This window comes from Columba livia, chromosome 3 (genome assembly GCF_036013475.1).
Source record: "Columba livia isolate bColLiv1 breed racing homer chromosome 3, bColLiv1.pat.W.v2, whole genome shotgun sequence".
In the NCBI taxonomy this organism is placed as follows: domain Eukaryota; kingdom Metazoa; phylum Chordata; class Aves; order Columbiformes; family Columbidae; genus Columba; species Columba livia.
In genome coordinates, this window is record NC_088604.1 from 63,163,447 (window position 1) to 63,180,686 (window position 17,240).

The 17,240-nt window shown below is 44.5% G+C and overlaps 1 protein-coding gene across 17 annotated transcripts in view; it reads right to left on the bottom strand.

Annotated features, from left to right (window-relative positions):
- The window catches only part of HIVEP2 (HIVEP zinc finger 2), a 141,380-nt gene that overhangs the window by 38,406 nt on the left and 85,734 nt on the right, over window positions 1-17,240 (bottom strand). For all 17 annotated transcript variants that reach the window (XM_065057235.1, XM_065057225.1, XM_065057233.1 and 14 more), the window contains one exon: window positions 15,390-15,487. The gene's annotated coding sequence lies outside the window, so the exon portion shown is untranslated. The remainder of the gene's footprint in view (window positions 1-15,389; window positions 15,488-17,240) is intronic.

Sequence of the window (17,240 nt, forward strand, 5' to 3'; positions counted from 1 at the left end):
ACTGAAAATGATTATTCTGACATTACAATTTTTATTTTGTTCTGATTTTAAATTTCTTTTAAAGTAATTGAAGTTAATAAGATTGTATTTTTAACATTATATGCAGTGGGAAATAGAGAGCCTATTCTTTTCTTGATATGCTGTGATTAATTCCCATTGATACAACCATTCTTTGTTCAACATCACAGTTTGTATTTTCATCCTACGCTTTAGCAGCAAATTTAATAGCCACTGATTTTTTACTAGAATAGATAAACATTGTGATGCAAGACAAATCAGCTGATGATATTATTCTTCAGACAATTTTATTTTCATCTGAAATGAGAAGTAAATTTATATTAGAGGAAATATGAATGTAAAAATAGTTACTAGTAGGTTTACGTATTGAAGACCATACTCTGGCAGTACATTTACATAATATTAATAGGAGACAGGACCACATACCCCAAACAGCTCTTAAGTTATAAAACTAAAAGCATAATGATCAGAACCTCTGTGTATCACCTTAGTCACATGTGGAGCAGAAATTTTGTTTGAGTAACAATCATATATTCTTATTTTCTTAAGACTTTACCTATCTAAAGAAAAATGTACAAAGGAGAAGATGAAATAAAAAAAGAAAAAAAAAACAAACAGGAAAAAGCGTATGAGAAAAATGAAAAATTACTTTCACTGGTACAATTAATACAGTATTTGTTATTACACGTCATTTTCCAAAATCGTGTAGAATAGACTGGCACCTTTTTCCCGAAGCTCTAGACGCCAGGGCAGAGCACAGCAGCTGCCCCATGGCTCCCCAAGGGCTGGGGGCGCAGGCAGCGTGGCCGCCCCATCCCAGGGGCTGTGACGGCAAGGTGCCACCTTGGCACCCCTGCACCCACATGGACCTTTGGCCTCTGGGCGTTCAGTGGCCCCACAAGAGACATCTTTGACTATGCATAAATTCAGTTCAGAACCAAGAAAGGGGTTCACCGGAAAATAATCTGAGGGAAAGAAATAGTAACTTATCAGTGGGATCCACCACCTGGGGGGTTTGCTGGACAACAGAACAGTGGCAGACAGGGCGGGAAGGGGGCAGCCATGGATCATGGCAGAGCAGGGCAAGACGCTGCCTGACCACATCCAGCCTGGCCCTGTTCAGCACAACCTCCCTCCTTCCCCAGGGGCTCCAGGGCTGCTGGGCTTCATTCTCCTGGCCTTCTCTGCTGCCCAGACTGCAATGAGGATCTGCTGGATGGGTACAAAGCCCACCCACAGGGGGTTCAAGGGTGTGAAAACTTTCTGTTTGCAGTGTCACATTCCACAATCAGTCATGACACAGGCAAGATAATGAGCAGAAGTAAAATAAAACAGGGGGGGTAGCTCTTCTTTTCCGTAAGTTTCTGTAATGGGCTTTCTCCATTGGCCAATATTTAAACCGTGGGTGATGGAAAATTATTTTCCTCAGTGTAAATCAGTATCTAACTTGCGCAGCCACAAGCACGTGGCAGAGGTGGGGTGGGAGCCTGCACTCGGTGGCTGCCTGCACCTCAGGTGCGACAGTGGTTCCATGACAGCACTTTCCACAAAATGAAGGTCTACACTTGGTGACAGCACCACCGATTTCGCACCTTGGGTAGGGTGATCCCACTGCGGGCACAGGCACAGAATAGCAGTGGGGTCTCCAACAGGAGCCACGGGAGGGCAGAAAGAAGATACAGCATTAGGTAAGGAGGGGCTGTGCTATCTCACATCTTCCTACATCCTGCCACAGGTCGCTTTTCCTGCCGCAGCCCTCCCCTCCCGCCCCTGCGCGGTGTCACTTTCACCGGGGTGCGCTCCCCTCCCACTCACCCACGGGTAACGCACACCATGATTTATGTCACCTCTCCCATCTGGCCTGGCATCTCTGAGGTGCTAGCAATAGATGCAGTCTACGAAAGGTTAGGATTAATGCTTTATTGGCAATTACAGCAGGCAAGCAGCTCAGGTCATAAAGCAACTTCTCCATTGTGAAGACCTGTATGAGATATGAGCAGGTTGCCACGGGCCTGGCGCCTGCTGTGCGATGCCATGTATCCTCGCTGCTGGGCAAAAGGGCAGGTCCAATTAGGTGTCTTGTATTATTAACATTCTGCTGCTTCATCTGTTGATCACATATCCTCCTTTCAACCCCTCTGCGCCCCAGCTCGTGCAACACACCAACATCCGCGGAGACACTGATCTATCCAGGAAAGCTCTCGTGGAAATCTGGTGGAGGGGATGGGACACCTTCCTTTTGCAGACCCAAGCAAGGGGCCGAAGAGCCGAAAAGTCAAAGCGATCGCTGTAACTAGGATCCTCAAGCTAAAAGATGAGAAATATGAGATATCTGCCCTGCTGGGAGGAGTAATAATTACAATGTATTATTAACAAAACTCAGGTTTCATCATTAACTTGACTTAGGTTTCAAGAGCTGATCTCATCCTAATCATCCTCCAAATTATATCCAGTGTTGCCCTCAGAGCTGAACCAGTACCAGCAAGGAAGGCTGCTGGTAACTACTACACTGAAGAGAAAGTACGGGTAAAAATGAGCTATAAAAACCACAATCGAACAGGTGCAAAAAATTAACGACAGATTTTAAGTTGCCTGAACTCAGGGTGATCCCACCACTCAGATCTGATCCCGCCAGAAAGATGGAGCCGGTAACTGCAAAGCAGCTGAGAGGAAAGGGCTCACTGTCAACACGTGCTGCATACAGCACAGCTGACGTGACCCTGCTTCTGCAAAGGCTTGGCTCCTCTCCCCTCAGAGGCGTCACTACAGTCACAGCTCCTCTCTTGGATCTCAAAACATGAGAAAGGCCACCTACATGTTTGCTATAATGAAGTAGCCAACTGTCTCAGTCACGACCCAACTGCTGCAACAAAAGACCCTTGTTTGATTTCATTCCTCTACCAAGCTCATCAGAAGAGCAAATAAAATCTTCAAAAGCTTTTTCTCAGCCTCTAAGTATGAGATGAAAATGCCATTTTAATTGTGGGTCAGTGAGGTCTGCTTGAGTAAAATAACCCAAATCACTTGGATGCAACAGCATAACAAACATCACCCTTCTAGGAGGGAGCCTAATTGCTCTGGTAGCACCAACAAAGAGCTGCTGGTTCATTAGAGCAAGCTGGAGGAGCTGCAGTTTTCATCTTCACAAGCTGTGAGTATTTGATTGCAGAACTGCTACAGAAGTTTGATCCAAAATTCAGCCTCTGATTTCTGATCAGCAAAACTTAAAAGCAAAGAAGCTATCAGTCTGGTATTTTCCTTCATAGCTTTCTTCAGGGTAACAATTTATTTTTCTCCTTGATCTGTTCAAGAATGCCACATCTAATCTTCAGATAGGCTTTGGACTTCTATGTTCTATATAAGCCTGCTTAGCAAAAAAAGTAGCAAGAGCAGAACTGATATGAACCAAACTGCAGCTTCACATGACATCTGGATGACTCCAGCAGCGAGGCGGCCATCCTGCAGCCTGGCTGCACCAGCACTGTGCCGGAGCATGCCAAGGGCAGGGGAAGGCCAGGGAAAGGCCAGCAGAGGCCCATGGCTGCCATGCTTCCCGTGGGCTGCTCACAGCAGGTTTGGACAGCAGGTGACCAGGCGGAAGGCAGAGGAAGCATCCTTACGACCACGTCCAACGGGGAAACGATTTGCTGAATCACATTAAAGGGGGAACGTGCCACCGAAACAGCCAGGAGCTCCATTTGCCTCTTGCAGCAGCCCCAGGTGCACCTCTGCGCCTCTTCTAGGAGGCCACGCTGCCGTGCTCAGGTTTGTCCTCCCGTCCCCTCCTTCCCGCATCACACAGTAACCATTTCCTTGCTTTACACTTTAAGAATGTGTATTTCTGGTTTGTTTTGGTTTACCTTTGCAAACACCGTTACACAGAACACATTCTGAGTGGAAAACACAAATCCAATTTCAGGCAGATACCTGCCACAGCAAGTCTACCCAGCACAGCTTATTTTGTCAAACTCCACGTGTGTACATCCACATACAGGCTCAGACATACCTGCATAAAGAGGTCCATTTGCTTGAGTGTTTGCTAATGAATGCCTGGCAGCCAGACAGACACCAGAAGGGCATCAAGTTATTTTTCATTTTTTAAAGAAAAGGTTACTTACACCTCTAGGAACAAAGCATTGCTGAGGCAGCTTGTAAAATGCACCACCCACAGACTCAAATCCAAATCTTAACATTGACATGAAAATTAAAGGTGCAAAGAAGAGTAACCGTTTTTTCTCCCCCTTGTTATGCAGTTTGAATCAGCTTGTGGGAAAGTTAATAAAATTATTCCATCAGTGAAATGGAAAGTGAATAAAACCAGTACATCATAAGCCTTCAAGAAAACTCCACATGGGATACCCTCAGGGAAATCACTCAAACACAGTGCCACCCAGTATGCTGAGGGCTCGGGGAGGTTGGCTCTTTGCATCACCAGGACCATGCTCTGCTTTTCACTCGAGGTGCTCGTCAGGACTGGAAACCAAAACCTTCTTTTCTGACAGGTCATGAATTAAATAACCACAGCTGGTTTCCAGGATCTCTTTCCTTCTGCTAGCAATCTCATATAGAAACAATACAATTACTGACACTGTAAATTAGTTCTAGAAGTATCTTTTTAATCACAAAGCTGTTGCAAGGTATGTCTTCTCCGGCAGCATAACAGTGAGTTCAGGAAGCACAGAGCACCTGCTAGCATTAAAAGAAGAGCACAGCTAAAACCACAGGTCTCAGTTGTTCAAGTGATGCCCGTTACAGGAATTTCATCTATGCTAACACCCTGCTAAAGCAGTCTAGGTAATAAGAGAAATAATAAACAACAGGGAAAAAGTTAAAGGAGCACTAATATAAATGGGAAGGTATTGCTCACTGACATTTTTAAGCCCCAGTAGCATTGATACACTCATGAACAAGACTGAATTTATAGCAAAGAGTAAGTGCATGACTACACTACAAAGTTTTTATTCCAAAAGATGTCTACATTCCCTGAAAATTAGGGTCACGCTGCTGAAATTCCCACTAGTCCAACACTTTGTTTGCTCGTTGGTTTCCTTTTTTTCTCTCTACAGGGAACTGAGCTGCCTTAAGATTATTTTTCTGTGATTTTCAGCAAAAGTATGTGGACAAGCACTGAGGTCACTGAGCCCACAAGAGACTCAGCCTTTGTCTCCCTTGGGAAGTGGATACAATGCCAACTTGAGTGGACTCTGAATCCTAGGTTTAATTAGAGAGAAGGTGAAACCAGGTGAACCTACCTCTTGCTTAAACACTATTCTTTCCTCAGTATCCCTCTGTTCTCCAGAAAAATGGTCTTCTCCCTGTTGGTGACCATTTATGCAGACACAGGATCCAAATTCCTTCCCAGTGTGTCCTCACCATCTGCCTGTCGTCTACCTCTCTATTGACAGCTTCCAATAAAAGCTTCCTTTAATAGAGTTGTCCTGACTCACAGGTGGGGGGGAGGAAGCTGACCTCGCTGCAGCATCAAGAGTCTGACGCATTTGGAGAGGCTGTGGTTTCGAGTCTGAAAGAATTCAGCCTTGTTTTCAACTAAGTTTTACAACGTTTAACTTCCAAAATATCGCCCTATAGCTCCGTGTCTGTTTGCGACTTGATGTTGTTTAGTGGTTTGACTTAGCACTATTCAGGGCTTTAGCCATACGCTGGCAAATTAGCAGGACTCACCAGCAGAAGAGAGTTTCTCAGAAACGCAGCCACCCAGGCTCCTGGCTGGCTCCACCTCTTGTCCACCCACTCCCAGTTTCAGACATTTCGCATTCCAAAACTGGAAGTGTCTATGCAACATAAGGTCACGTTATTGCACAACGTGCTCTGCTCCTTCTAAGAGCCACCGCATCCTCAAAAATACATCAACTCTAACAGCAAGAGACCTGTTTACAGTGGATTTCTAACTTAGTGGGAGTATTTTATCCAATAATCTTGTAACAAGGACATGAAGCGCACAACTCTTCCCTACATTTGGTAAAATTGTTACCGAGATGGCATTAATTTAATACTTCCACATCAGCATTTCTTCCCCTTTTCAAATTTTGAGGATTAATGTTTACACTTCCCCAAAATATTTCTGTGCTGGATAATTATAGGACACACTAAACAGAACAATTTTTGCCTGTCTTAAATGTAGAACTGAGGCCATTCATGGCTTTTGCAACGCAACTGTGAAATCCAACTGATTGTAACCAGAGTAGGTTTTGCCAATTTGTTTTTTCTTGCCAAATGGTCTGAATAATTGCTATGATCTCTCCTTCACTTAGTCTTTAAATTCTAATGAAATCTCCAGTTTCAATTTTAACTGAAAAACACTACTTCTTTTAGCACAGGGAATCAAAAGTGAGGTGGGCTTTTTTTTTTCCCCAAAAAAGTACACGGGTGGAAATGGTGGTATCACATTGTGTTATCTTTGAAACTGTATTCAGCTTTTCAGCCACAATTAAGGCTTCCCTGTTAGCATGGAAAGCCTATTTGGCGTTCCCTCAAGTGCCAAGGAGTTATACTGGTATCTCCTAAATGTAATTTTTGACATACTTAAACAAAGAATAAATGACCAGTCCGTAGCCTACATGTGCCGCTTCTTCCCCTCTCAGTTCAGATCTGTCACCTTCATCCTCAGCACTAGGGCAACTGAGCAGTGGGGAAGCAGAAGGATTCAGGACTGGGGGGCTCCCAGCACCCTCTGGTGAGAACTAAGATGCTGGCAGGGCTAATGGCTAAGGCAGCTCTCAAAAAGCCCTCCTGATTTCACAGCCAAGCAGGTTCTTCCTAAGTTGCCACTCCTGTCCTCCCAGAAGTGAGAAGGCTCAGATCTAGCAGTCAGCATTCAGAAATCTGATTCAGGATACCCAGTGAAAATTATGATGGCCAAAGCAAACCAATAACAGAGTAAGAGGGAGAGGGAAATAGAATCCTACGAGAGGAGCGGAATGAGGAACAGAGGAGGACTTTTGCACTTATCAGTTTCATTAGATGCACTGGCACTATGCTCTGCTGTAGGTTAGGGGAGCCCAGGATCTTCATTCTGAGTCATTCATTTGGAAGATATAACATGATTGAGAGTCAACTGCCCTTCCTCTCATGGAAAAGATACTTAAAATAGGGCTAATGGTTTAAAGCTACTTAGCTCCTGTTCAGGTCTCTGATTAAAAGGTTAGACTGTAATATTTAACCACAACTCCCATGCCTTTCTGAGGAGCACGGAGAAGGCTGCCTGAGGGAAAGTCACACATCTGCCACGCCGCTTCCTGTGAGCACAAGGTGCAGAAATCCACACCATCCTTCAGCCTCATGTAGGTAGTAAGCTTCCTCCAGTGCAGTGGCTGTCACGCAGCATGCTTTTTGGTACAGCCCATTTCCTTCGGGGGGATGTGTTTCCCTTGGGGACAGCAGGGGCTAGTGCTCTGTGTGTGCCACTAGCCATGACCATCAAATCTGTCAGCTGGTCACCATGCAATACAGCCAAAGGTTTAGTGCTTTAGGAAGAACTGGCTGCATGTCTAAATGAGAACAGGATGGAAAACCGATGAGGGATAGTATGAAAAAGATTCGTAAAAGTCTGGTGACACAGTACCCTGAGGAGAACAGAGCATCTTCTAATAATCTTGGCAAACTATTCAAGCTGTTACTTTAAAGAGTAAAAGCAGTGTGTGCATTCATTCTTTTCTAACCTGAATCCATAAGAGGTCACTGTGTGATTCAGTGAATACCTTGGTGTCAGCAGCATTCTTCTCTCCCTTCCCATATGCTCAGCACCAGGTGCCCAGTCACCTACAGTGATGTCCCAGCCACCACCCAGCTGCCTTCCATAGGCACAGCTAGGACAGGCAATAAAGCAAACCGTGTGTGGGAGTCCTTCAAGAACTTTGATGGTGTGACCTTAGCCAACCTTCCTATCCCTTAAATGTGCTTCCTTTTTATTTCCCATTAATCTTAAATGGAATTCAAGAGTTTTACAACCCCCATAGACGTTTGGAATAACCAGTAAAAAATACACAAAAATTTGGGAAACTGAGTTTGAACAGCAAAGATACAAGCTCACAAATGGCCACGGTTCCTCTGGTTTCCCAGAGTTTAGGGCCCCTAATTTAGAATGTTTCACTATGACATTGCTTCTTCAGTAGTTAGTAGACTTATTCACATGGGTGACTACAATACAGTGTGGGCCATGGAGGCCTGTCAGTGTGACCTGCCCACAGGAACTTGTTAAGCATCAAGTTTTTGTACTGCCATTTGCCATGAGATGAGAGGGAATAATAGGCAGGCACAACTTAATGGCAACTGAAATGGTTTTAGCTCAGTTCAGCTAATCAAAGATCTTCTCAATGAAGTAAGATGACTTAAAGGGAAGTATTTAATTCAGAGAACTCCACTGGAAAACAAAAAAAATAAAAATAGCAATATGGAGATTTTCCAGTGGAAAACTTGTTCTTGTAGAAATTCCGCTTTCAATTGACAAATTGTTTTTATGGGAAATTCCTAAGCAGCTGTAGGCACAGCCCTCATGCTGAGAAGTTGAAAAGCAGCTCATGTCTGACCCAGTGCCCTCAGATTTCCCACATCAGATAAGCTGCAAGAACAGAGCCCTCATCTCTTCCTTATTCCCATGCACACCCTGCAGCACGCAAGTGTTCCCACCACAGGCAAGACAGTATATTGACTGCAGTGCCAGTCCACACGTGGTAACGGATAGAATGTTTGGAGTATTAATCTTTTAATGTCCCAAATCAAGATTAATTACAGGCTCCTATATATAAGCTGTTCCTAATGCTCTGAAACTGGTAAAGCTGCCATTGACTTCAGCAACAGGTTTACCTGCACTAGGCACTGTACACTTGGGAGAGTCTTCAACCAAGCTCCTCATAGTAGACTTGCACCAGACAGAACTTGGTCTAGTGATTGGTCACAGATCATGGATGTAACTTCATTGTTGTTGTTGTTTTACACTGGCTTAAACCCATCAATAAGAACTACAGACTCCACAGCTAACATTACAGAGAGTAGGACAAACATTTTTAGTGAGCTTGCTAAGGGTCTTCTAAATTTGCAGGAGAAACATTGAGTAAGCGTCTCCTCTTTGGAGGGATAGTAGAAAAGCACAAACCATTCATCATAACGCATCTTCTTTCTATCAACCACTTTAGCATGAATCATCTTACTGTGTAAACAGGCTAGAAATCATATTTATGGTAGGGCTCAAAGTATCTCAGAGATTCAGAGGAAGAAAAAAGCTATTAGACTAGGCAGGCTTGTACAACCCCTTGCAGACCAAAAAGAGGTATTGAGCACCTAAATTGTTCACCTAAAAATTTGCAGTGATTTACAGTAATTCTGTACCACTGTATTTTCACAGTAACACATTTTTAAACACAAAATAAAATATAGATCCCTGTGAGTAAAATGTTAATTTTACAGACAACCTAGAACTGGTTTTCATAACTTACTCTCAAGAGTAGATCTCAGCCCTTTCTCTACTACCTCCTGTCCCATGCAGCCTGTGTGACAGCGGAGCAGATCTGGCATCCCCCGAACGAAGCTGAGCTCAAACCCAGCGGAGCTGTGGCAGGAGCAGGAGCCCCAGGGTGCCATTGAGGAGGCTGTCGGCAGCTGGCCACCTGCCAGGTGCTGCAGGCGACGAGGTGAAGGAGTGGACAAAGGCCGCTGCTCAGCTGCTACCGTGACCTTCAGCTACACTGATCTGCGAGGGGAATGCACCGTCTGGCCACACTCATGTTTCTGAAACGCATGCTTTCTTGCCTATTTGCAACACTATGTACTCACATATGATACCAAGTTCGCACACATGCGTAGCCCCGTGTCTGTGCTGTGCAGGAGGCTGACAAGTTGCCCTCTACCCCGACCACAAAGCAGCTACTCAGTGACATCAGGGTCACTGCTGCTCTGCACCCATGGAGCACTGCAACCACACGTGCTCACCGAGGCGTGCTGCACGGCTGTGAAAATCACACACGTCGAGATCAAACGGCAAGCAAAATTAATTTCATAGATCGGTTAAAAAAATCCTGTGTCTCTCCACCAAAATGAGTCATTCTTTCGGGACATCACAATAATAAAATACAATCACAATGGAAATCTTATTGATACAAGCTTTGTTATTGAAGCAAGAAGAAGGGCATATATTTTCAGAGTCAGACGCTCGAAGGAATATCCCATGTGCTAGATTAGTGTAAGAGGCCTCTTCCAGCATATAACAGAGGGAGCTGTACTACACTAAAACACATATGATAAAAGAAGAGGGCCCAGGCTCTTCTCCATGTCCTCCGCATACCTGTTACTATCACACAGCTGCTCTCAAGTCTACAGTTTCCTGTGCAGTACAAACTGCATACCACTTCCCCTACAGGAAAAAAAAAAAAAGAGCCTTGCTTGTTCTTAATTGACGATGGAAATACTGTCATATTTTCCACTAGCCAAGCTTGAAACCATTACTGAACAAACCTGCATTAATTTTTCCACAACATTTTGCAGAAATGTCAGGAAACAGCTGCACCAGAAATGATTAACTGTCTTTATCACTAAGGCTTCGTTGGCTAACTTCAAATAGTATAGGTTTTCTTCTTTCAAAACTCTACAGTTATTTTTTTGTTATTCTTCAGTTGACTGTCTCAATACACAACTTTCTCTTCAAAAGCATCTGATTACACAGGTCCAGTGGCGTACAGACATTTTACAACCAGGGGAAGAATTTGTACAGTTTGGAGCCGCATACTTCTAGGAAAAGATTGCTTCCTGCAGATTGCTCAGCTGTGTCTTTCTTGGATCAAATTCAATGAAATTCACAAGTTGCAGTCAAATTGTATTTGCCAGTCAGACTGAATTCATTATGCTGACATAAACGCTTCTTGCTGCATTTTCTTACTCCTTTCCTCTCCTGTCCTTCTCCTTTCCTCTCTTCTCTCCCCACACTGTCTTTGTCACCTCTTCTTTGAGCTATAGCATGTGCCAAAACTTACCATACAATGCCCTGTACATTTTCTGGCAAAAACAAGTGGAACAGTATACATCACCATTCCAAACATGCAACCACTGAGATGCTAGAAGGCTTGGTACAAAGTAAGAGTGCAGCCATCTGGAGATAACTGCTAGTGTGGATCTGAAATTCCCAGCTGGCTGAAACGTTGCAGTCTCAGAACTTTTTAGCAAAGTGTCAGTGAGCAAGAGATTCAGCTCACACAGATTTGCACAGGGCTCTGGATATTATGTAATTTTTCAAAAACGTAAATTCTTCAAATTTCTGACAAGAACAGAGCAACAAAAAGCAAGATTCACAGAAATACTTTTAAAGACCAACAAATATTACAGTTTCTTGTTTATATTTTGAAACATTTAATGTAGCATGACTACAGCATGGCATGTTACAATAATTCTGAATATATGTCACTGGCAGATTTAAAACAGCAGCTGTAAGCCTTGAATGTGTAACCTCGGCATAGTCTGAGACAGAGGGAAATATAGATGTGAATATGCATATACACATACTAAAAGTTACATAAAATTAATCACATCAGTGTAATTTAGAGTTTATTACCATATCACAACCTATCCCTAATAAAAGGTAGGTTACTTGCAGAAATGATACAGCTACATAAATACAAGTTTATCCAGGTATTATAGAGGAAAAATCCTTCTTGCTGCCTGTAACTCAAAACGACCTGCATTCCTTGCTTTTTAAAGGGGTCCCTTCCACAGCAGCAGGCATTGCTGCACATAATCTACACGCAGCTCTGCTCAGGAGGAGCCAGCCACTGCTGACTTCACCCAGGGCTAGGTCAGCTCCTGAGCATCCTCATTGCCTTCAGCAGGTACAGCTGGCAGATTCTGGCTCAGAATGCCTAACATAGGCCAGCATTGCTATTTCATTGGTGCAGTGCTGGCTACAAAAAAAAGATCTGTTTTTAAATTACTCTACCAAGATATTTGCTTAGATAGCAGAAATTGCAGTACACTATATTCTACTTAAAATACGCATGAATATATATGGGTTCTATTTACAAGATATGAAGTACTGCCAAAAGTATCCATTTTTTTTTAGGATTCAATTTTATAATATGCAACATCGAGCTTCTCCTTCACGATATCCTTATCTGTCTCTGTTCTAGTTTGAAAGCAGTAGCTTGAGGTGCCAGAGGATTTCAGGGACCGTGTCCTTCCAATGTACAGCACGTTAATGCACTGCCAGCTATCATGGCTGCACAGGAGATGCACAAAGCACATATTGTGTATGGGGGAAAAATGAAACCAAGCTGTTAGATTTCATTAACCGAGTCCTGATTTTTACTGGGGGATGGGGGGAAGGCTCTGAAATAAACAGAATCAGAAGATAAACACTGAACCTCCTCGCCAGCAGACGGGTGTCGCAGGTTCCCGAGGGGACAAGGGCTGGCAGGCGGCAGCTGCGGCAGACGCAGCCTCTTTTCTTCCAGACCTCGACCGGTGGCCCGGGGCCACCGCTGCTGCCGCCGCCGCCTTCCCCCGCCCCGCTGCAGCGCGGAGAGCGCTGGAGCCGCCGCCGGCCCCGCACACGCCGCCCCGCAGGCGCGCAGCCGACAGCCTCCCAGGCGCGCACCCGCCAGCCAGGAGGCGCGCAGTCGGCAGCCCCGGGCACTGCGGCGGCCGCGGGCAGGAGTTGGCCTCGGCGGCGTTTCGTGCCTGGGGACTGTGGGACTTCGCAGCGCGCATTTCTGGCTCCTCCGGATGTTTTCGAGTCTCTTTCTGCCCACCCCAGACTGTCAGAGAACAGCGAATGGATCTGCTGTCCCGGCACCCTGCTCGGCCACCTCCTGGACTTGGAAGAAGAAACACATTTTTCTCTCTTACTAATAGCAGGACAAGAAATGAGTGTTCTTGCTTCCCCCAGTGTTTGCGCATCCTGAACTCAAACCACCATGAAGATGCAGCCTCCTGTTCACACCATCAGCAATGAGCAGCAGGAGCTAGGGGCAATGTCATCACAAAAACAGAGACCTTGAACTTGCTTCACCCTTTGCACAGTCATTTATATTTGGGCAAAGTGGATAACGGCTCCTTTAGCACTAGGGTAGAGACACTTTATGCTCGCTCAGCATTCACTTTACCCAGGTATAAATAGCAAAAGGTTTCAGGCGGTAGAGAATCAGGACCAGCATTTTCAAAGGATTCTCAGCCAAAATGAAGCAGCTAGTCCTCTGCACCGCAGCTTGTGCAATCTCACTCTGCTGCAAGAATCATCCCCTGCAGGGCACCTGGGAATGCTGGTTTGGCAGCATTGCATGCTCTGGTTTTCAGAGAAAATGTGCCTTCCTATTGCCCCATATGTAGCAGTGGAGTCAGACTGCAAGCTTTCACCTGTAAAGTAGGAAGTAATAGGGTTCAGATACTTAATGGGAGCCTTTTATTAGCTCACACAGCATATTTACTATCCTACCAGTGTTAAGCGCTTGCCTTAATATCCTTAGCACACAAGGTAGCAGTACAAATTGTCATAGTTACAATAACATTGGTCTGAACTACGTTGAGAGTATCTATTCTAAAATTCAAATGTTTCAAACAAAAAGGGAAAGCGTGCCATTACTCTGCTGACACATTGCCACAAAGAGTTCTCAGCATACAAGAGAGCCACAGCAATAAGGGCCCAAGGCACAGAAGTACCATTAAGTTCCACACAAATAAAGCCTGAAAAATTTATGCTAAAACCCCATTTGAGAGGATGGCTGCCATGCTCTTATGTACCAAAGTTCTCAGTTTTACACTTAAATCCTGCCTGGTGAGTCAGGACATGGCTGGGTTTCTGTACTGCAGGAGTATTCCATTACTCCTGCTTATAAATTTCACACACCGTTAAAGCTTCCCAAACTGGCAACAGAGCTCAGGGGTGCATGAGGACAGTTTGTTTTCCTGCTGAACTTTCAACATAAATTCCACAGGACCTCCAGCAGGGATGATGCCTTGTTTTTTGACAACATGTTTGTTGGCAACACCCTACTGACAGCCATCAGTTGGCAACCCCCTCGCCCACCCAGCTCTGATCCCAGGCTGCACAGAAAGATCTCTGTTAGTCCTGAGGGACCGCAAAGGGGAAAGAGTGCAACACAGACGGACACAGCTTCCACTGCAGGGACTGCGAGAGGGATCCATATGATGAGACACCTCGTATAGCACCACCCTGGACTGCAGAGTATTTGGGACCAGTTCCAGCTTTGAGCAAAGGTTCAAGGTATAGCTCATCTCAATTTAACCCCCTCCATTTTTTCCTTCAATTCATATATAGAATGAAATGTAGGTCAAATATCACTGACATAGTTCTGAAAAATCTGGGGGTTTTATCTCAAAATATGTTCTGCATTTTTTTTTAACACCTTCTCCTGTGGTCATATAGTTCCACATAAGAATCTCCAGTGTCTCCCTTACATGCTCAGCTCCTGTGGTTGCAGATAAATCTTGGATAATTTTAAAAAGGAGAAGGCCAATGAGAAGGATCAAACTTTTTCTTAAGTTTTCATTATTTCAAGCCAGTCTCGTTAAATTCTGAGGGCTAACATAATTCTCTGACCATCAAGGATGTGCTGGTACAGAGAAGAGAAGCTTGGCAGTTGTCTCAGGTTTCCTCCAGCAACAAAAGTAACTCTGTACTGCACGCAGGCACAGTTTTTGAGACAAAGTCAATGTGAAACCTGTCCATCCTGTGACTACCAACCCAAATAAACCTGGAGCTGCAATGAGTAGCTGAAAACAGACCTTTTCTTGACAAGATAAACTGGCTTCAGAACTATCTGATGCCCTAGTGAGACTACTGTTGGGGATCCATTACCTTTAAGCTAGCTTGGATGTCATTATTCTATAGTGTCAGCATTTTCATAACTAAAGTTTATATTTGCCCAAGTGTTCATGACTGAGAGGAAATACTTTAAATGGTATTAGCAATGGCAAGATGGTCAAGCAGAAATCACCGACTTCTTAAACTTTAAGAAAATTTAAAAATGAAAAAAAAAGTTTCAGATATCAAAACCCCACCCACCATTTCTTCTGATATTTTTACAAGTACATTTTTCTGTTTATTTATTTAGTTCAAAAAGTGTGCTTCTTGGGTAATTGATGCAAGGACTGCATAGAGGAGGGAAAGTGATGACAAATGAAGTATGTGGATAAAGCAAAGACAGCACTTCCAAATGAATAAAAACATAACCTGCCCCAAAAGAGAAATGCCTCTGATTTCAGCAAGAGCTGACTTCCGTGGTAACAAAAGGACATGTAATCAGTTTTTAAATGTGAGTGACTTCCACGTGAAGCCTTCTGAGAATGAAAAACTATTCACCTGGACCCACTCCCTCAGTTCACTCAAACGTGTTCTTTCTTTGCTCTCCTACCTGGCTGCTGCCGTCAAAGGTGCAAGTGAGTAATAGTTCCAGTCAAGGCAATTGGGTTCACTGCTCCAGCGAATATGGCTGCTGAGTCTCTCTTCCACCTGTTTGGAAAAGAAGTATGAAAGACTTTTAAGTATTGTGGTCTATTCAGCCTGCTGTTTGATTTTATAACATAGTTGACATTATGGCATTGGCTACATCAATACTTGTAAGAACTTCAGAGATTCAGTCACAGTGCCTTGTGATACTTGGGGTGTTCTTCCCTCAGAGCATTGTGGTAGCAGCAATCAGTAGCTCTCCTGCAGTTTCCAGCTGCTATTCTAGCTGTGGGCTAGAATAGACATCAACTAATATATTCCGAGGTAAAAACAATAGATATGCAAGACCAAAAGGTGCATACAATGATATGTTTTCAAACACGATGTATACAACAAGCAGTGTAAACACACAAAGCAGGGAAGTGCCTTTGTAGTCTATTTACCTTTAGGGCTTGCAGTTCCAGGTTTCCTGCCTAATTTTGAAAAGACCCTGCCCAAATCAGCACATATTTTTAATTAAATGCAAATACTTTCTTGTTATTAAATCAGAGCAGTGCAATTGTCTTTTTTTCTGCTTCTTTCCTGTCTAGCACTGTGCTCACAAAGTGAGGTCACCTCTAAAACTTCCCTTTCCATATGATGCTAGTCTGTTTCAGAAAAAAAAATTTATTAATGTAAACTGTGAAAATCACTCTGCTACTCTGAGAAAGGCAACCAAAAGGCACTTTCTGTATACAAAAGATCTGTTGTGTGTGCATATGCAGGAGTGTATGTACATCTGTGAGACCAAGGCACAGAGCACCAGGAGACATGTTCGTTAATGTGTTACAGGCATCAGACGGCTACAGGCTGCCCTATTTACACCTGCAGGGAGGGGGTTATTGAATACAAGGAGGTTACCCTTAATCAGGGCACACAGGCAATGCATCAGGAACTGTAGACTCATATTTAATTTGCACATAATAGAGCTGACTGAAACACCTGCCTCATTAATACAAGACAACAAACCTTCAGTGATCTTTTAGTGATCACATACTGCCTGGCTATTCTGATTTTGTTGAAGACCAGTGTGAAAACACAGACAACCACGGTGTGCATTTTGGCCAGGGCGCTTTCTTCCAGACTTCCCTCTGCGCTTGAACGCCCACACATGAGGTGCCACCCCAGGTAACGTGACAGGGATGGGCAATGAGTGTGAGCATCCCAGGGTGGATGTGCTCCTGGACCGGGCAGCACCCCAGGGGAACACACGGTCCCCAGAGAGAAGTGCAGCTGGTGTCACCCCTTCTGCTCTCTGCCCTGGCCATGATGCTGGGCCCCGGCTGACCACCCTGGGGGGCAGTCAGGCCACTGCAGCAGGAGAAGGTGCCTGTTCCTCAAGGGCTTACAATGTCATGGCAGAGGAGCATGCCAGAGGACTTGGACAGGAAAATCTCAAACGTAGCACACTGGACTTGCAGATCTGTGCCCATGGCCTAGACATACTGGCACTGAAGCCAACAGCAAACCTTCTGCTTCCAGCGAGTGCCACAGCTGCCCAGGCTGCCCCATACCCAGGGCAAGGCCTGTCCACCACGGGGTGGGTGACACGCAGCAGTGCCACCGCTAGCAGAGCCGTGATGTGAGCTGGTGGAAACAGGGTCCCAAAACGCGAAGGGTAAAGCAGGCCTGGAACTGGTTTGCAATAAAAGACATATGCTTATGGTTTTTTTGTTGATTTTGTTTGTTTGTTTGTTTGTTTTTCCCATAATGTTTGCTTTTGGCAACAAAAACAAATAGCAAATGTTAAAGTGTTACTGACAATGTCAACAGTGGT